Source organism: Lepidochelys kempii, unplaced genomic scaffold, assembly GCF_965140265.1.
Source record: "Lepidochelys kempii isolate rLepKem1 unplaced genomic scaffold, rLepKem1.hap2 scaffold_37, whole genome shotgun sequence".
NCBI classification, from domain to species: domain Eukaryota; kingdom Metazoa; phylum Chordata; order Testudines; family Cheloniidae; genus Lepidochelys; species Lepidochelys kempii.
The window spans coordinates 1,504,938-1,525,408 of record NW_027333638.1 but is presented as its reverse complement, the minus strand read 5'-3'; the positions used below and the strand labels follow the sequence as shown (position 1 = coordinate 1,525,408).

Here is a 20,471-nt window from a genome sequence, read left to right as displayed (position 1 = left end):
TCAGGGGGCTGGGCCCCTCTTTGTCTTTTCTCTCTCTAGGACAGGCCAGGGTGCCTAGACCTGGAGCATCTGAGCACCCAGGACCTTTGGTGGAGCTGCCCTTCGCCTTCCCCTTCTGTGGTCCCATCTGTCATTGACTCCAGCCTGTTTTCTATCCATCGTCAGCACCATCCCAAGCCAGCTGCACCCGCCTCAAAAAGACAGTGTCCCCTGGTGGGTGTAAATCACTGAGCTCTCTCCTCTCTGAGCACTGACTGCCCCTCCGTCTCCTTGCCCCTCAGTCTGGGCAGACGGGACCGTTCCTTCCAGGGCTGGAGGATTCCCCCTTCTCATCCGCCATTGTCCCAAGCCGCCCCTTGGGTGGGAGTCTTAAAAGTACCAAGGTGACTTAGGAGCAGAAACCCCCACAGACCTTCCGTGCAATGGGCACCTGCCCCGCACTGAGCAGGACTGAAACTCCTGCTGGGCCACATCCCTGCTGGGCCAGAGCAAAGCAGCAGGGTGAAAAGAGACTTGGAGATGCTGGGGATCGAACCCAGGGCCTCATACATGCGAAGCATGCGCTCTACCACTGAGCTACATCCCCAGTTGGGGGCTGTTTGGGATGGGTTACGCTCAGAGCCCTCCTGTTTCCAGAGCCTCCAGGGGCCTAACGGCAGCATGGGGGACACATTCCCTGCTCTGAGGGCCAAACCCTCTGTCCTGGAGGTTGCTGGTTCTCAGGGGTCACTTTGCAGCAGGGCCAGTTTCTCTATGTGGGGGAGAGAGAGGGCCTGCCCTGGACTCAGGGTGCAGAGATACACTCGGCCCTCTCCCCTGCATTGACTGGCTGGAGCTGACAGCCCCTGCTGAAAGGTAACGGCGCTGGGGGGCGCTGTAAGTCGCTCAACACCTCACCCCGGTGGAAGAACTGGTGGGGGGGCCTCCAGGTTTTTCTCAGATCTGCTATTTCCACCTGCCTGTAAAGTCCAGCTTTCCCCACCACATTCACTGCAGTGCAGTCGGGTCACTGTTTCCATGGCTGACAGCAAAGAATCGCTCCCAGTTTCCCTTCTATCTGCAGCACGATTAGCCTGTGTCCGTGGTTAATGAGGTGGATCTAGTTGTCAATGGTTATTCATTCCCCACCTGGACAATTCACACAGTCCCTTTCCTGCTCAAATCCCCAGCACCTCAGTGATCCCGGTAGCAGGGGTTGGGTTTTCCCTGAGGCCCTGAGATTTTCAGGGTCCTTTTTTCCCTCCACCTGGAGTGAACTCAGCTTTTCCCCCATCCCAGACACTCCATGAAATAACAACAAGCAGCATAAAGAAAGCAGGGAGGGAACATCTCCCGGCCAGGGCTGGAGGTGCCCAGGGCCCCCTGCTTCTCCATTGTTTCCATCGCAGAAGAGGAAGGTTCCTTGGAATTTGACACCCTGCTTTGCACAAGAGACAGAGAAAGATCTTGCTCTTCCTGCGTCTGCGCAAAGAAAATTGTCCTTCTGTGTGAAAGAGAGGCAGGAAATGGCCCCACGGTGGGACAATATCCTCAGGATTAAGAGCAAAGGACTCAGGCTGAGAACTGATTTAACTCCACTCATCTCATTTAACTCCTCTCATTAAGAAGTTGTCTTCCAGGGAGAGAATGCAAACTTGTGACATTAATCCAGACCCTGGGGGTTTGGGCTGCTTTAACTCTTGGTAAAAAAAAGAACTTGATTCCAAGAAGGGGGAGAGAAGAAGCCTGAAGTTGCCTTTGGTCCAAGGTTGGTGTCTCCTGGACAGTGGGAAACATCCCTCAGTGCTGCCAGGGGATAGGTGGCAACTGGTGACGTCCCAGGGCTGGGATGAAAGGGGAATGTTGCGTGGACTTTATCATACACGCCCCATCCTGCTTCTCAGAGCCCACAGGAAAGCATCTAGAAATGGGAGAGCCATTACTCAACTGCATTCTCAGGAGAAGTCAGTAGCTATCCTTGAACAGACACTCAGGAGAGTAACCACGGTGGTTCTGCAGAGACATCTGGTTGCCAGAGGATCCATCTAGGTTAAGGAGTGCTGGGGGATCTGCAGTTTTTGCAGTGGGGAGGAGTCTCGAGGTCACATGTTGCGGGTAAGCTGGGACATTAGGGACTCCAGGATGTGAGGCTGGTTAAAATGGAACTGCACAAAAACCTCCCCCTTTGCTCCCTGCTTTGGCCTGTCCCCGTTTCATGAAAATCTCCATCTCTACCCCAGCTCTCAGAATCCCCCTTTCTCCCTTGGGTATTTTCACGGTTTCTTCCTTTTTTCATGGTCTTTTACAAAGATTTTTTGCCATCCAAATGATCAAGTACATTTAAAATGAGAAAAACAATCAAGCAACACATCTGCATCTCCTGCACCGGGCATGGCGTCGTGTCTGACTTTTTCTCCCGAAAAGTCCAGGCAGGCAGCGTCTCCCCCACATTTACTGCACACCAGGCCCAGAACTGAGCTTCACTGGCAGCAGCGAGGGGGGACGGGTAGGCCTGAGCTGTCTGGGGATTATTTTATTTTTCGGAGGATGAAATCCACGCAGCTTCCAGTTCTCCGTCTCTCCCCAGGAAATAACGTGTCTGTGCAAGGCACCCAAACCTTTTCACAAGAAGAAGTGAAATGAAACGACCACACGATGGCATCAGAACCTAAGACATGAGAAGCCATGTTCTTGTTCAATGTGCATTGAAGCTGAACACAAGGGAGGTGTTTTTTCTTTGACTCCTAGGCCCCCCCCCCACTCTAATCCACTCGACACCCCTTTCCTCCCACAGCCAGGAATAGAACCCAGGAGTCATGACTATTAGCCCCCCTAATCTAGCCCACTAAATCCTTCTCCCTGGGACAAAGGAGAAGCTCTGCGACCCTGTACTGTCCCTTTGCCTCCCTGCTTGTGCGGTACTTGAAACCCAGTGGGGTTTCCTTGGGCAGTTTTGAATCTTGCTCCCAGGCAGGGGGTGATTTTAGGTGCAGGTTCCAAACAGTGCAATGAACCAGCCAGAAGGGGCAGGAGGTATCGGTGTCGGAGCTATTGAAATAATCTTAGCAACGTACGTCAGGGGAACCGTTATTAATGACGACAGGTTTCAGAGTAGCAGCCGTGTTAGTCTGTATCTGCCAAAAGGAAAGGAGGACTTGTGGCACCTTAGAGACTAACCAATTTCTTTGAGCATAAGCTTTCGTGAGCTACAGCTCACTTCATCGGATGCATTCTGTAGCTCACGAAAGCTTATGCTCAAAGAAATTGGTTAGTCTCTAAGGTGCCACAAGTCCTCCTGTTCTTTTTTTTAAGTTATTAAAGAAGTGTCAATAAAAGGTCAGAATGGGGTCATGTCAGTGTCACAGTAGAGGGCTCTGTGATGGTTTTCAATTTGTCATCCCACCCTAGCCACCACCTAGCACATGTTTGAACCTTTTCCTCTCTTACCGTTGCTCGTTATCAGAGAAGGGAAGAGAGAATGAGCCACAGAAACAGAGACCTAGTGACTGAAGGAAACATTTCTTTGCTCTTTGCTTGGCTCTGTCAGTTATTTGGGTACAAACTCACCCCCCACCCACTGTCTCTGCTGGGCTCAATGGGCAGGAAGAGCTCAGCTGTCAATGGGACTTGGGGAGCTCGGGACATTACTGTGGCTTAACAGGGAAATCCTTGCTGATCTTAAATACAAAAAAGAAGCTTACAAGAAGTGGAAGATTGGACAAATGACCAGGGATAAGTATAAAAATATTGCTTGGGCATGCAGGAGTGAAATCAGGAGGACCAAATCACACCTGGAGTTGCAGCTAGCAAGAGATGTTAAGAGTACAAGAAGGCTTTCTTCAGGTATGTTGGCAACAAGGAGAAAGCCAAGGAAAGTGTGGGCCCCTTACTGAATGAGGGAGGCAACCTAGTGACAGAGGATGTGAAAAAAGCTAATGTACTCAATGCTTTTTTTGCCTGTTTTCACGAACAAGCTCAGCTCCCAGACTGATGCCCTGGGAAGTACAGCATGGGGAGGAGGGGACCAACCCTCTGTGGAGAAAGAAGTGGTTCGGGACTATTTAGAAAAGCTGGATGAGCACAAGTCCATGGGGCCCGATGCGTTGCATCCGAGAGGGCTAAAGGAGTTGGCGGATATGATTGCGGAGCCATTGTCCAATATTTTTGAAAACTCATGGCGATCGGGGGAAGTCCCAGATGAGTGGAAAAAGGCTAATGTAGTGCCAATCTTTAAAAAAGGGAACAAGGAGGCTCCCGGGAACTACAGGCCAGTCAGCCTCACCTCAGTCCCTGGAAAAATCATGGGGCAGGTCCTCAAGGAATCAATTCTGAAGCACTTAGAGGAGAGGAAAGTGATCAGGAACAGTCAGCATGGATTCACCAAGGGAAAGTCATGCCTGACTAATCTAATTGCCTTCTATGACGAGATAACTGGCTCTGTGGATGAGGGGAAAGTGGTGGATGTGTTGTTCCTTGACTTTAGCAAAGCTTTTGAAACGGTCTCCCACAGTATTCTTGCCAGCAAGTTAAAGAAGTATGGGCTGGATGAATAGACTATAAGGTGGATAGAAAGCTGGCTAGATTGTCGGGCTCAATGGGTAGTGATCAATAGCTCCATGTCTAGTTGGCAGCCGGCATCAAGTGGAGTACCCCAAGGATCGGTCCTGGGGCCGGTTTTGTTCAATATCTTCATAAATGATCCGGAGGATGGTGTGGATTGCACCCTCAGCAAGTTTGCAGAGGACACTAAACTGGGAGGAGAGGTAGATACACTGGAGGATAGGGATAGGATACAGAGGTCCCTAGACAAATGAGAGGACTGGGCTAAAAAAAATCTGATGAGTTTCAATGAGGACAAGTGCAGAGTCCTGCACTTAGGATGGAAGAATCCAATGCACCGCTACAGACTAGGGACCGAATCGCTAGGCAGCAGTTCGGCAGAAAAGGACCTAGGGGTTATAGTGGACGAGAAGCTGGAGATGAGTCAACAGTGTGCCCTTGTTGCCAAGAAGGTCAATGGCATTTTGGGCTGTATAAGTAGGGGCATTGCCAGCAGATCGAGGGACAAAAACACGTCCTGCTGCATTTGTTGTTTCAAAGGGTGGTTTAGGATTTTCATTCTCAGACACCGTGCACAAAGCAGGACTCAACCCTCGGCGTAAAATGAATGAGCCGCCCACAGATTCTGGCAGCCCCAATGAGCCATTTGGTGTGAGAGCTCGGACCTGCCCCTGTCCCAGCGGGAGGGGGTCGTCTGTGAGGGGACTGGATTGATTTATGCCATTAGACTGACCTCACACTTGGTAAAGCAACCCACATCCTTTCATGTATTTATACCTGCTCCTGTATCTTTTAGTTCATACATCTGATGAAGTGGGTTCAAGCCCACGAAAGCTTATGCCCAAATAAGTTTGTTAGTCCCTAAGGTGCCACAAGTCCTCCTTTTCTTTTTGCCAATAATATTTCAGGTTGACCCAAGAGGAATTTTTTAGAGAAAGCTGCTTGAAAAAGCCTAGCATTGATGAAAAGCGATCCCTTCCCTGGTGGTCTAGGAGTTAGGATTTGGTGCTCTCAGTGCTGCAGCCTATGTTCAATTCCCAGTCAGCGGAAGATGTTTCTCTTCAACACATATGGAACCAATCAAACTTTTCTAGAGCCTCAGAGCAGAAATTAGGCATGTTCCCACCATGGACCATTTATACCAATAGAGCTGTGCGAATCATTTGTTGTTTTGCTTTCTAGCTACCTCGCCAAACCAATAAAATAATTAGCATAATAATAACAATTCAGGTTGACCCCAGATTTTTTTTTTTAAGTTTTCTTCTTGAAACAAAATTTTTAAAAAAATCATTTTTGGTCAAACCAAAATATTTCAGTCCATGAAATAGTCATCCAAAAAACCTTCCACCCAGGGCTATAGACAAGTCTTTGGAATTAACCATCTGGAGAGAAGGATCATTAGCCTCATTGTGGGTGAGTGGCAGATCGATTTCTAGTGGACACAGTGGTGTCTTTGTTTCACATGACATAGAAAACAAAAATAAATGATGTTGAAAGCTGAACCTGCGATCGTGATGTGACATTGTGATTGTAACTAAAGGAGAAAATTTCGACTGAGTTAAAGCGAAGGGAGGGTTTCTCGTTAGGTTCTAGCAAATGCAGCCATTTGGGTCAATCCCAAAGCCTTTCTCCGGCAGAGACGTGGGATTGCTTGAGGGGAGAGAGTTTTGTGGAGGAAAAGGGGAGTAGCCAAGTTACTATTGGGAGTTTGAGTCACAAGGGTGGTTTGAAACCATTTCGGTTTTCAGAAAGGAAAAAAACACACACCAAAGTAGATAATTTGCTCTCAGGCCTGAAATGGTAACCTGTCCCAGTACAGTGGGCAGGGGCAGTTTACCGAACTAGTCAGCCATTTCTGTAGTGACTCAGTTTGTCTTTTGAGAACAAAGAGACTGACAAACGGCTAGAGAAAAGAAAGTTTTTTGGGTGTGTGATAAATCTTTGGAAGTCAAAAAGAGGTGGGAAAGAGAAGATGATTGTACACAAAATCGAGCACCCTCTTCTCTCCAGTGTGGTTTGACAGGGAGGCCCGTGCCTGGAGTTGCCGTAGCTGAGGAGTGATATCAAAGCCCTTTCTGGAGCCTAGCCGTTATCTTCACTTATCGCACTGCAGTGTCTGGGTTAAAACTGGCCAGAAACCCTTCAAAGTTTTCATTTCCTTACTGTTTTAAAAAGAACATAGACCAGATCCTCAAAGGTGCTGGGTATTTCAAGGGGATTTAGGCACCGAAATACCATTGCTGATCTGAGCCTTAGCCTTTAAATTTATCCCGACTCATCAGACATTCAAGTAAGTATTATTTTCCACATTTGAGCATCAAACACAAAGAAAGGGTCAAAATACAAAGAAACAAGAGCAAAAACCGGTTGCCTTTATAGCTAGATAGCTACAGATACATGGCAAATAGCAACAAGAATCAGCGTAGAGCTGGATCTAAAAAAACCGAAAGATTAATCTTTGCTCTACAAATAATAACTACTGATAAATGGTAATATAAAAAAGGACCTCGAATTCCTTCATAATTTGATGGTTCTTGGAACTTCCAGGCATATTGGCTAGAATTTTCAAGACACAGATTGTCAGAAAAATGGAACACGCTGAGTGCTCCAACAGAAACAACAGCAAATACTGATGCCTAGATAGATAGATACATTGCAAAGAGCAACAAGAATCAATGTGGAGCTGAATCTGCAAAACAGAAAGATTAATCTTGCAATACAAATAATAATGTATTAATTATTATTATTATTATGTCACAAAGGACCATGAATTCCTTCATACTTTTATCATCCTCAGGATGTTGCTGTGAATTCAGAGACATGATTGTTTTCTGGAGTAGCTGTTGCAGTTTCAAAAGGAAATGCAGGCAGAAAATGAAGCAGGGAGGGTTGTGATGGGGAGCATGAAAGGAGAGGAGGCTTGTTCCTCTTGAGTTTTCTTTCCGTTGCTCTCGTGATCCTGATGGAGGAAGCGGAAGCTTAATTTGAGTTTGTCCCCACTCCTCTCCTTCTGTCGGCGGTGTGTGTCTTCACCAGGAGTGCTTCCACCGAATGAAGAGGGGCAGTGTGGGGGGGGCTGAGAAACGGGGCACTTCACTCCGCGCAGCTGCCCACTGGGAGCCCAGCTGCCCCCTGGGCTCTTGACTCCCCACCTCCTCCCTGGAGTGGGAGCCGGCCACCTGGGCTTCTTGCCTGCCTGCTCCCAGCCAGGAGTGGGGGCGGGGGCCAAGTGCTCAGGCTTCTCGGCTCCCTGCGCTGGGAGCCGGGAGCTTTCGTGCAGCAGCCCTGCGAGGAGCCAGGCAGGTGCAGCCCCGCTGGGATCAGGGAGCGGAGGGCAGCCATGAAGGGAGCCAGCCGGAAGCCATGACATTGGCAAGACAGCCAGCAGCCCCTGTGAGTAAGGCAGTGTCTACACAGACACTGTGTTGTCCTAACGACCCCAACGCAATCCCCGTGCCTCTTGAGGAGCTGGAGTTACTATGTGGGTGTAGCAGGGCACTTGCATAGATGGGACAAGGCTGTAGCGTGCACCATGAGGTAATTAGGACAACCTAAAATGCTGTTGGCGGGCCTAACTGTGTAGTGTAGCCCAGGTTTTAATCTCCTGCTGATGGGTTATATGCTGGGTGCCTTGTTTCCTTTGCTTAGGAGTGCTTGTTCTCACACCTATCTCCTTGCTTTCCATTCCAGTTCAGGGAAGGAGAGAATAACCAAGTCTTCAGGTATGAAAAGGCAAAACATTTCTATATGACCCTTCGCAGTAAGTGAAACCTGTGGTGGGAAACGTGCCCTTGATTTTACTGCATTTTGGTTTCTTGTCTTGTTGGTTGCTCCCGAGGAGCTGGCAGGGAAATGTCCATGGAGAAGTGGAGTGGATGTGAGGTTTCTTGCTTACGAGATTTGCCTGCATTTTGGCCTCATTGTGAGAAGGGCAAATTGGATGAGACATTGCAGCTTTTCTGATGCCTGTCTGAGTTTGGAAAGTAAGTTCTTTGTTGTCCTGTTCTTCAAAGGAAACTGAGGGAGTGGATATACACTGGCAGCTGAGAAAGCCTTAGAAGGGGAAATCCAAAGCTGGGCACAATTGGTTTCTGTCGTAGATTGTAGTGTAGTGTGGTGGTTATCATGTTTGCTTGACACACAAAATATCCCTGGTTTAAAACTAGGCAGAAACAGTGCCTTTTCCCCCAACTGATCACTTTTGGTCTTCCTCCATTCCAAGCCCTTTGCTGAAATACACCCATATTTCCCACACTTTTTGTTCATTTTTCTTTCCTTTTACAATATTTTAGGGTTGTAATTTAATGGCCACACAATTTTGCTCATGAATTAAAGTTTAACACAACATTTGACAGCCTTTTCCCATGCCCTCTTTTCTGTCACTTATAGGACTTTACTTATGGGAATATTCACTGATCTTTATTTTCCTGCATTTCTTGTGTCTTGTATTTCTGTGCCAGGGAGCTGGCAGGGAAATGCCCATGGGAAAGTGAAGTGAAAGTGAGCTTTCTTGGTTTGGAGCTTTCCTGTTGTCATAAATATAAAGGGAAGGGTAAACCCCTTTAAAATCCCTCCAGGCCAGAGGAAAAATCCTCTCACTGTAAAGGGTTAAGAAGCTAAAGGTAACCTCGATGCCACCTGACCAAAATGACCAATGAGGAGACAAGATACTTTCAAAAGCTGAGAGGAGGGAGAAAAACAAAGGGTCTGTGTCTCTCCGTGTGATGCTTTTGCCTGGGACAGAACAGGAATGGAGTCTTAGAACTTTTAGTAAGTAATCTAGCTAGGTATGCGTTAGATTATGATTCCTTTAAATGGCTGACAAAATAGCTGTGCTGAATGGAATGACTATCCCTGACTGTGTGTCTTTTTTGTAACTTAAGGTTTTGCCTAGAGGGATTCTCTATGTTTTGAATCTAATTACCCTGTAAGGTATTTACCATCCTGATTTTACAGAGGTGATTCCTTTACTTCTATTAAAAGTCTTCTTGTAAGAAAACTGAATGCTTTTTCATTGTTCTAAGATCCAAGGGTTTGGGTCTGTGGTCACCTATGCAAATTGGTGAGGATTTTTACCAAACCTTTCCCAGGAAGTGGGGTGCAAGGGTTGGGAGGATTTTGGGGGGAAAGACATGTCCAAACTATGTTTCCCAGTAAACCCAGATAAAGTTTGGTGGTGGCAGTGGAAAATCAAGGGTAAAATAATTTTGTACCTTGGGGAAGTTTTAACCTAAGTTGGTAAAAGTAAGCTTAGGAGGTTTTCATGCAGGTCCCCACATCTGTACCCTAGAGCTCAGAGTGGGGAAGGAACTTGACATGGTGCCAGAGTGGTGGGATTATCCTGAAATCCTTTTGAGATCAATTTGAGATTTTTTGAACCAGAAAAACAGATTTTAGAACGGAAATATTTTTTTTTCCTTTGGGGCTGCTGGAAAGGAAGTCCAACTGAAAGCAGCTAATTTTTTCTCTGTTTTGGGGCCAGAGCAGAGACAAAAGGGAATTACCTTTGTGAATTGCAGGTTTTCTTTGCCTGGAGAAAGAGCAGTTAACCTCCTGCAGGGAAATTCACAGTCCAGATTAACTCCAACCGAAAGTTTAAGGTGTACCAGATTAATTCTCTAAAGCCCTTTTATTCCAGAGAATTAAAGGTTTGTCAGTTTACAGCCCAGGGAGGAGATGACGCCGAGTGGCCTAAAGATGTCTACTATGAAGGGAAAAGTGCTGGTAGTGTGGAAGAGGTGAACCTCTCCATGACCCTTGGGCGTATGCAGTGACAGCAGATCCAGGAGCTGTGCACTAGCTACGAGCCGACGTTCTCAGCCACCCCAGGACTGACTGAATGGGCGTACCACTCCATTGACACAGGTAATGCTCACCCAATTAAAGTCCAACCTTACCGGGTATCTCCTCAAGCTAAAACTGCTATAGACCAAGAGATCCAGGATATGTTACAGATGGGTGTAATCCACCCCTCTGGAAGTGCATGGGAATCTCCAGTGGTTCTAGTTCCCAAACCAGATGGGGAGATGTTTTTGCATGGACTACCGTAAACTAAATGCTGTAACTTGCCCAGACAACTATCCAATGCCACGCTCATAAAATTTTGTAAAATTTTGCTGTGCTGGAATAGGATACCTATTCTCTGATAGTGATTGTCAGCCTACAGAAAAAGACAATTCCCTTTGTCTCTGCTCTGGCCCCAAATCAAAGCAAAAAAGTTTTCAACTATTTCCAGTTGGAGACCTGCTTTCCAGCAGCACAAAGGATTTTAAAAAAATCAAAATCCTAAAAAACCTAAAAACTCACACTTTTGTCTTCAGGCAAATAGGTAGAAATCCCCTCTATTTACTTTTTTTTTGGGGGGGGGGGGGGGGGACTCAGGTTTGTGAAGACTGTGAATTTCCGTGCAGGAGGTTAACTACTCTTTCTCCAGGCAAAGAAAACCTGCAATTCACAAAGGTAATTCCCTTTTGTCTCTGCTCTGGCCCCAAAACAGAGAAAAAATTAGCTGCTTTCAGTTGGACTTCCTTTCCAGCAGCCCCAAAGGAAAAAAAAATATTTCCGTTTTAAAATCTGTTTTTCTGGTTCAAAAAATCTCAAATTGATCTCAAAAGGATTTCAGGATAATCCCACCACTCTGCCACAGCTACTTCAATGATAGGGAGCGGCTGGAGAGGGGCTTTTACCTGGTCTTGGGGTTTTCCCACTCTTTGGCATACTTCACAAGACAGGACATAGGTAGAAACATCCTTGCCCATTCCCTCCCAGTGGAATGACCCACCCAAAAGGTCTTTGGTCCTGTTCACCCCAGCATGGCCACTAGGCACCCCCCCTTTCCTGGGAAATGTTGGATAAAAAGCCTCACCAATTTGCATAGGTGACCACAGACCCAAACCCTTGGATCTGAGAACAATGAAAAAGCATTCTGTTTTCTTACAAGAAGACTTTTAATAAAAATAGAAGTAAATAGAAATAAAGAAATCCCCCCTGTAAAATCAGGATGGTAGATACCTTACAGGGTAATTAGATTCAAAACATAGAGAATCCCTCTAGGCAAAACCTTAAGTTACAAAAAAGATACACAGACAGAAATAGTTATTCTATTCAGCAGTTCTTTTCTCAGCCATTTAAAGAAATCATAATCTAACCCGTACCTAGCTAGATTACTTACTAAAAGTTCTAAGACTCCATTCCTGGTCTATCCCCGGCAAAGACAGAATATAGACAGACACACAGACCCTTTGTTTCTCTCCCTCCTCCCAGCTTTTGAAAGTATCTTGTCTCCTCATTGGTCATTTTGGTCAGGTGCCAGCGAGGTTACCTTTAGCTTCTTAACCCTTTACAGGTGAGAGGAGCTTTCCCCTGGCCAGGAGAGATTTCAAAGGGGTTTACCCTTCCCTTTATATTTATGACAGGTGCAATCAACTGTAATCTGTTAGGGTTCTTGGGGCAGCTGGCCTTTACCTGCCCCAGCTCGTTACATTTAAAACATCGTCCAGCTGACGGGTCACTGGGGTGAGGTGGGTTGCTGGAGAAGGGGGTGGTGGGACAATAAGGGGTCTGGAGGGTTCTTTGGGAGGTAGGTGGGGCCTTGGGCGGCCCCCGGTAATAGGGTGTGCTCTGGGGTTGTCTCTTCTGGTCTCCACTCCAACTGCGACCAGTTTTCTTCTTCTCTTCCACCTCTACCCATCTGGCTCCAATCTCTCCTGCCTCAATTACAGTTTTGGGCTTCCTGTCTAGGATGTATCTTTCTATTTCCTCAGGAGCACCCTCTAAGAATTGTTCCACTTGCATTAGGAAGGGCAAATTCACTGGAGATTCAACACTTGCTCCTGATATCCAGGCATCCCAATGTTTCACAATGTGGTAGGCATGTCGGGTAAATGACACGTCTGGTTTCCACCTTAGAGCTCTGAACCTCCGACGAGAATGCTCGGGTGTTATCCCCATTCTGACTCTCGCCTTGGATTTAAACAGTTCATACTTGTTCATGTGTTCTTTAGGCATTTCAGCCGCCACCTCAGCTAAGGGTCCACTGAGCTGTGGCCTCAGCTCTACCCTGTATTGGTCGGTAGAGATGCTGTACCCAAGGCAGGCCCTTTTGAAGTTTTCTAAGAAGGCCTCAGTATCATCGCATGCCTTGTAGGTGGGGAACTTTCTGGGATGGGAAGTGGTACCTGGAGAAGGATTGCTAGGGTTTGTTGGTATATTCTGCTGAGCCTTTACTTTCTCCATCTCCAGTTCATGATTCCTCACTTTTTCCTTCTCCTCCTCCACATGCTTCCTTGCCTCCATTTCCCTCCTGTACCCCCTTCTCCAGCCGCATGAGTTCTATCTGTCTTTCAGGTTCCTTTCGTTTTTCCTGAGCCTGAAATCTGGCTAATTCCAGCTTTTGTTGAGCCATGGATTCTGTCATCCTAACCTCTGTGTTTTTAACTAAGTTTACACCCGAGGTTTAGAAATAAACAAACAAATCTTGGCTGTAAAATTTTGCTGTGCTGGAATAGGATACCTATTCTCTGATAGTGATTGTCAGCCTACAGAAAAAGACAATTCCCTTCGTCTCTGCTCTGGCCCCAAATCAAAACAAAAAACCTCCAACTACTTGGAAACCTGCTTATCAGCAACCCAAAGGAAAAAAAAATTCCTTTTCAAACCTGTGCTCCTTGTTAAAAAAAAAATCAAAATCCTAAAAAAAAAAACCTCTGCCACTTTTGTCTCCAGGCAAATGGGTAGAACACTCCCCTATTTACTTCTAGGGGAAAAAAAACCCTCAGGTTTGTGAAGACTGTGAATTTCCCTGCAGGAGGTTAATTACTATGCCTCCAGGCAAAGAAAACCTGCAATTCACAAAGATAATCCCCTTGTGTCTCCAAAGCAGAGAAAAAACTAGCTGCTTTCAGAGTGACCTCCTTTCCAGAAGCCCCAAAGGAAAAAAAAATCCTTTTTAAAATCTGTTTTTCTGGTTCAAAAAATCTCAAATTGATCTCAAAAGGATTTCAGGTTAATCCTACCACTCTGCCACCATGTCAAGGTTCCTTCCTCACTCTGAACTCTAGGGTACAGATGTGGGGACCTGCATGAAAACCCCCTAAGCTTACTTTTACGAGCTTAGGTTAAAACTTCCCCAAGGTAGAAATTAATTTTATCCTTTGCCCCTGGATTTCCACTGCCACCACCAAACTTTATCTGGGTTTACTGGGAAACGTAGTTTGGACACATCTTACCCCCCAAAATCCTCCCAACCCTTGCACCCCACTTCCTGGGAAAGGTTTGGTAAAAATCCTCACCAATTTGCATAGGTGACCACAGACCCAAACCCTTACATCTTAAAACAATGAAAAGGCATTCAGTTTTCTTACAAGAAGACTTTTAATAGAAGTAAAGGAATCACCTCTGTAAAATCAGGATGGTAGATACCTTACAGGGTAATTAGATTCAAAACATAGAGAACCCCTCTAGGCAAAACCTTAAGTTACAAAAAAGACACACAGTCAGGGATAGTCATTCCATTCAGCACAGCTATTTTGTCAGCCATTTAAAGGAATCATAATCTAACGCATACCTAGCTAGATTACTTACTAAAAGTTCTAAGACTCCATTCCTGTTCTGTCCCAGGCAAAAGCATCACACGGAGAGACACAGACCCTTTGTTTTTCTCCCTCCTCTCAGCTTTTGAAAGTATCTTGTCTCCTCATTGGTCATTTTGGTCAGGTGGCAGCGAGGTTACCTTTAGCTTCTTAACCCTTTACAGGTGAGAGGATTTTTCCTCTGGCCAGGAGGGATTTTAAAGAGGTTTACTCTTCCCTTTATATTTATGACAGTTTGCTTGTAACTTTTAAGCTGAACCCCCACGAAAGCTATTTGGGGTGCTAAATTTTTGTAATTGTTTCTTTTAAGATCTAGCAAAAAGCCTAAATTCCAGATTCATAGATACTAAGGTCAGAAAGGACCCTTATGATCATCTAGTCGACCTCCTGCACAACACAGGCCATAGAATCTCACCCACCCACTCCTGCGAAAAACCTCTCACCTATGTCTGAGCTATTGAAGTCCTCAAATCATCGTTTAAAGACTTCAAGGAGCAGAGAATCCTCCAGAAAGTGACCCATGCCCCATGCTACAGAGGATGATGAAAAACCTCTAGGTCCTCTTCCAATCTGCCATTACAATGTGTTTCCTTACAATGTGTATGATAATCAAGTTGGGCCATATCCAGCACAAGGGTGGGAAAACCTGGATTTGTGCTGGAAATGGCCCAACTTGATTATCATACACATTGTAAGGAGAGTGATCACTTTAGATAAGCTATTACCAGCAGGAGAGTGGGGTGGGAGGATGTATTTTTTCATACTTTGTGTGTATATAAAAAGATCTTCTACACTTTCCACAGTATGCATCCGATGAAGTGAGCTGTAGCTCACGAAGGCTTATGCTCAAATAAATTGGTTAGTCTCTAAGGTGCCACAAGTTCTCATTCTATTACTATTACTCCAGTTTACAAGGTCATCCAGATCCTCCTGTAGGATATCCTGGTCCTTCTCTTTATTGGCAATACCTTCCAGCTTTGTATCATCTGCAAACTTTATTAGCACACTCCCACTTTTTGTGCCAAGGTCAGTAATAAAAAGATTAAATAAGATTGGTCCCAAAACCGATCCCTGAGGAACTCCACTAGTAACCTCCCTCCAGCCTGACAGTTCACCTTTCAGTAGGACCCGTTGTAGTCTCCCCTTTAAGCAGTTCCTTATCCACCTTTCAATTTTCATATTGATCCCCATCTTTTTCAATTTAACTAATAATTCCCCATGTGGCATGGTATCAAACGCCTTCTTGAAATCGAGGTAAATTAGATCCACTGCGTTTCCTTTGTCTAAAAAATCTGTTACTTTCTCAAAGAAGGAGATCGGGTTGGTTTGGCACGATCTACCTTCTGTAAAACCATGTTGTATTTTGTCCCATTTACCATTGACTTCAATGTCCTTAACTACTTTCTCCTTCAAAATTTTTTCCAAGACCTTGCATACTACAGATGTCAAACTAACAGACCTGTAGTTACTCGGATCACTTTCTTTCCTTTCTTAAAAATAGGAACTATGTTAGCAATTCTCCAATCATACACTACAACCCCTGAGTTTACAGATTCAGTAAAAATTCTTGCTAATGGGCTTGCAATTTCGGGTGCCAATTCCTTTAATATTCTTGGAGGAAGATTATCTGGGCCCCCCGATTTAGTCCCATTAAGCTGTTTGAGTTTCGCTTCTACCTCAGATATGGTAATATCTACCTCCATATCCTCATTCCCAATTGTCATGCTACCATTATCCCTAAGATCCTCTTTAGCCTTATTAGATACTGGGCCATTCCTAGATTATCCTTAACCTCCACTCAATCCTCAGTGTTTAGCGGTCCCACTTCTTCTTTCTTGGTTTTCTTCTTATTTATATGGCTATAGAACCTTTTACTATTGGTTTTAATTCCCTTTGCAAGGTCCAACTCTACTTGACTTTTAGCCTGTCTCACTTTATCCCTACATGTTCTGACCTCAATAAGGTAGCTTTCCTTGCTGATCCCTCCCATTTTCCACTCCCTGTAGGCTTTCTGCTTTTTCTTAATCACCTCTCTGAGATGCTTGCTCATCCAGCTTGGTCTACAACTCCTGCCTATGATTTTTTCCCCCTTTCTTGGGATGCAGGCTTCCCATAGCTTCTGCAGCTTTGATTTAAAGTAATCCCAGGCCTCCTCTGCCTTTAGATCCATAAATTCTTCAGTCCAATCCACTTGCCTAACTAATTTCCTTCATTTTTGAAAGTCAGCCCTTTTGAAATTAAAAACCCTAGTTGCAGATTTATTTTTGTTAATCCTTCCATTCAGTTTGAACTGAATTAGCTCATGATCGCTCGAACCAAGATTGTCCCCGACAACCATTTCTTCTATGAGGTCCTCACTACTCACCAAAACCAAATCTAAAATGGCATCCCCTCTAGTCGGTTCAGCAACTACTTGATGAAGGAATCCATCAGCTATCGCATCTAGGAAAATCTGAGCCCTATTATTATTCCTAGCACTTGTCCTCCAGTCTATAACTGGGAAGTTAACGTCTCCCATGATCACGCAGTTTCCATTAGTATTTACTTTATGAAAGACATTAAAAAGGGCTCTATCCATATCCAAATTAGATCCCGGCACACCCCAAGCACTATCCCAGGGGAGGCTCTAATAGTTTTCTTCCCCAATGTGATTTTTCCTCAGACGGACTCTGTCTTATCCATTCTATCGCTTCTTATTTCTTTACATTCTACCTCATCATTGATACGCAATGCTACTCCACCACCTTTACCTTCATTTCGGTCTTTCCTAAACAGCATATACCCCTCAATACCTGTAGTCCAGTTATGACTACTATTCCACCATGTTTCTGTTATCCCTAGAATATCTGGTTTCATTTCCTACACCAGTCGCTCTAGTTCCTCCATTTTCTTACTTAGGCTCCTCACACTGGTGTAAACACATGTTAATTTTTGCTGTTTGGACTCACTCACATTCTGTACCCGATTCGGCACGATCATTCTACAGCCAGTATGACCTATTAGACTGGTATCCACACTGCCCTTCCTCCTTATATCCTACCCACGGCTGTATCCTCTCTTACTTCGTTTTCTTCCCTCTCAATGCTAAAATCCAGCATGGAGATTACCTGGACATCTCCCAACCATCTCCCCCAAATTCCTAGTTTAAAGCTCTCTTAATCAGTTGTGCCAGCCTCTATTTCCTTCCCTACTCAGATGAAGTCCATCCCGAGATAACTGTCCTCTGTCCATGAAGGCCTCCCAGTGGCCATACATCCCAAAGCCCTCCTTATAGCACCATTGCCTAAGCCATCTGTTGATAGTCATATTCTTGTCACACCTTTGTTGCTCTTCTCTAGGAACAGGCAGAATCCCACTAAAGATTACCTGAGCCTCCATTTCCTTAAGCGTCTTCCCCAGCCTAGCATAGTCTCCCTTAATACTTTCCAGCGAGAATCTAGCCGTATCATTTGTTCCCACATGAAGGATAATTAGGGGATTCTTTCCTGCTCCCTTTAGGATCCTTTTCAACCTCAAGTCTACATCCCATATCTTAGCACCTGGAAGACAGCACACCCTTCTATTCTCTGGATCAGCTCTGGTTCCAGGCCTGTCTATTCTTCTCAGTAAAGAATCCTTTTGTTTTTAATAAAATTTACCTTTTTTAAGAACAGGATTGCATTTTTGGTGTCATAAGTGGTTTGTGCATGATGTCTGATTAGCTCTTCCCCAGAAGGGGTGGTGGTGGTGAAAGGGCTTGAGGGTACCCCACAGGGAGAAATTCCCAAGTGCTCCTTCCTGGATCTAAGGATGGTGGTGGTTCTTTTTGTTTGGTTGGGTTTATTTATTTATTTATTTATTTTTGCATTTGGGTGTTGGTAGCATTTACCAAGCCAAAGTCAGAGAAAAGCTGTAACCTTGGGAGTTTAATACAAGCCTGGAGTGGCCCGTATTCATTTTTAGAATCCTCGCAGGCCCCCGCTTTCTGAACTCAGAGTGGGGATTCATCCTTGACATGAGCAATGTAGTTACCCAGCCCTAACCCCCTGTGCAGATGTCCTACATCAGCAGGAGAGCTTCTCCTGATAACATAGCCACTGCCGCTTGACGGGGCTGGACTAATGAAGTCCGACGGGAGAGATCTCTCCCATTGGCTTAGAGCATCTCTAATAGCATGCTACACCAGTGCAGGTACATTGGGGCAGCTGTGCCAACATCAGCTTTATTGTGTAGCCATCATGTCAGACACAAAACCAGAGAATCAGGACTTAACGTGCGTGTATATGGAAGTCTGAAATCCGAGGCTGACGCATTCGTTGCCTCATTGGTTACCATCGTTTCTACAGCCCGAATGTCCTTGTTACCCAATCAGGCACCCAGTTTGGGATCTACAGGGAAGGAATGTCCTATGAAGCACTCTCTCTTTGGATCCAAATGGTGAAGGAGGATTGTTCTCAGTCTAACCTTGGTATCCTCTGGAACTGTAATCAGTGACCCTGAACTAGGAAGTAGAGTTGTACAAACAATTTTCCTTGGATCATTGGTCACCATAGCTTCCTTTACTGGAGTGGAAACAAAGAACTGAGTGTGTACACTTTCAACCCCAGTTCTTTCCAAATCCTTGGCCTTGGGTAGGGTAAATTTACACTTCTCTGAAGTAGAATCCTTTACACAACCATTCAAAATCTCAGTAGTGTTCATGAGGAAAGGCTTCCCAAACCATACCCAGCTTTTCTTTAATTTGGTGGCACAGTTCCAGGCAAGGGATTGGATACAGGGCTGGATCAGAATCTGTTAGTTACCAGAGCTGGAGTTTCTATTCAAAAATTGCTATTTTTCTGAAGCTATTAGATTTCCCAAAATGCTTTCATTTTATAAACATTTTTAGCACCTACAAAGGATAAATTCAACAACAACCCCACTTCTATTTCCTCAACATCTGCATCATGAAGAGGACCAATCCCTATGCCACAGAATTAGCCAGGAGAGATCTTCTGTAGGGCCTGGGTTACACATGCTTTGGGAACCAAATACAAGGGCATTTTGCCTAGTTCAAAATCACTTACCATGGAATTCTCTCCCCAGATCATCTGAGACAATATTGCCTTAAACAATTGAACTACACTGTGATCATATGCACTTCCTTCTGTTAGCTGGGGTTCTGCTGTTGTTCACCATTTCCGAGCGGAGATTTTAAATCACCACTTTTTCTTTGTTAGCATGTCCAGTAAATTCGAGAGTTCTCTCCTGTTGACAGAACTGCACTTGAACTTTCTCCATGTCATCATGGAGGGATGGGGAAAAAGCAAGGCTGAAGTGAGAAATGATAACGTTAGCAAATGGTCATTTGTCTTAAATTCTCCAATAAATCTGAGCTATAGCCTATCAAACTGAACTAATATCTAATTGGGTGACCAAACAGCCTTCAGGAAAGATAGAAACCCACATCACAGAGAGATAGAATACATGACAATGAAAGTGTCAAGTGAAATTCCAGAGCAGGTTACATTTGATTATTCAGAATCAGGACAAGAGAGTCTCCCATCACATTATCCTCTGATCCATTCAAACATACCTCACTCAGCACTGTCTCAATAGTCAGTTATGTTATTTACAAAAATTTTTAGTATCCTAGCATCCCCCATAATGGGGGGATGGGGGGACAGCCACCTTACCAGAAGAAGCTTTACCAATAGATGGAGCCTGGGATTTAAACTCCAAATGATCACAGTGTGTTTGGGATCCATCTGAATTCCCCTTCCAGGTTTTTGACACTTTCATCTCCAGTCATAGCGACTCTGATATAGAATTAAAGAAGTCAAAGCATCATCTCCAAGCACAGACAACTGAGAACACTTCATCACATGACACCTTGAGAAGTGGAGGGATAGAATGTGATGAAGACACACTCTGCATGGCTCAGACAAAAGGTAGTGCAGTGATGGGGAAGGAGGGAATCTCTGAGTCACTCCATCTCCTTGCAGTGTCACAGAGGCTGAAATGACACTTTCCCCCCTACCCCTCTTCATTTAAATATAATCTGAAAAGTTCCCAATATAACTGCTCTTCAGCACAACCCAGAGCAATGTGAGAACAACTGGCAATGATACAATTTGTATCATTGCTGACTCTAACAATAACTGGAATAGGAGGAATGGTATAAATGTGATGCTTCCTGTTTCCCTGGTAGGAAGTACACACTCAAATTACTCATGGAACAACTGAGTCGATAGAAAGAACCAATGTGTCAACCTCAAAACAGGGCGAACTGCAAAAGGCAAAATTGGACCACTCCTCTGGACAAGCTGAGGGATAATGGTGCTGCAAACAGTTCAAAGAGCTTAAAAGTTACTATTTGGGAAT

The 20,471-nt window shown here is 45.0% G+C and overlaps 1 protein-coding gene and 1 non-coding gene across 2 annotated transcripts in view; one reads left to right on the top strand and one right to left on the bottom strand.

Moving 5' to 3' along the window:
• Window positions 1-20,471, top strand: part of LOC140904593 (uncharacterized) — a 261,339-nt gene that overhangs the window by 73,202 nt on the left and 167,666 nt on the right. The gene's annotated exons all lie outside the window — the stretch shown is intronic.
• TRNAA-CGC (transfer RNA alanine (anticodon CGC)) lies at window positions 515-586 on the bottom strand. The gene has a single exon. It is a non-coding gene; the product is annotated as a tRNA-Ala (tRNA).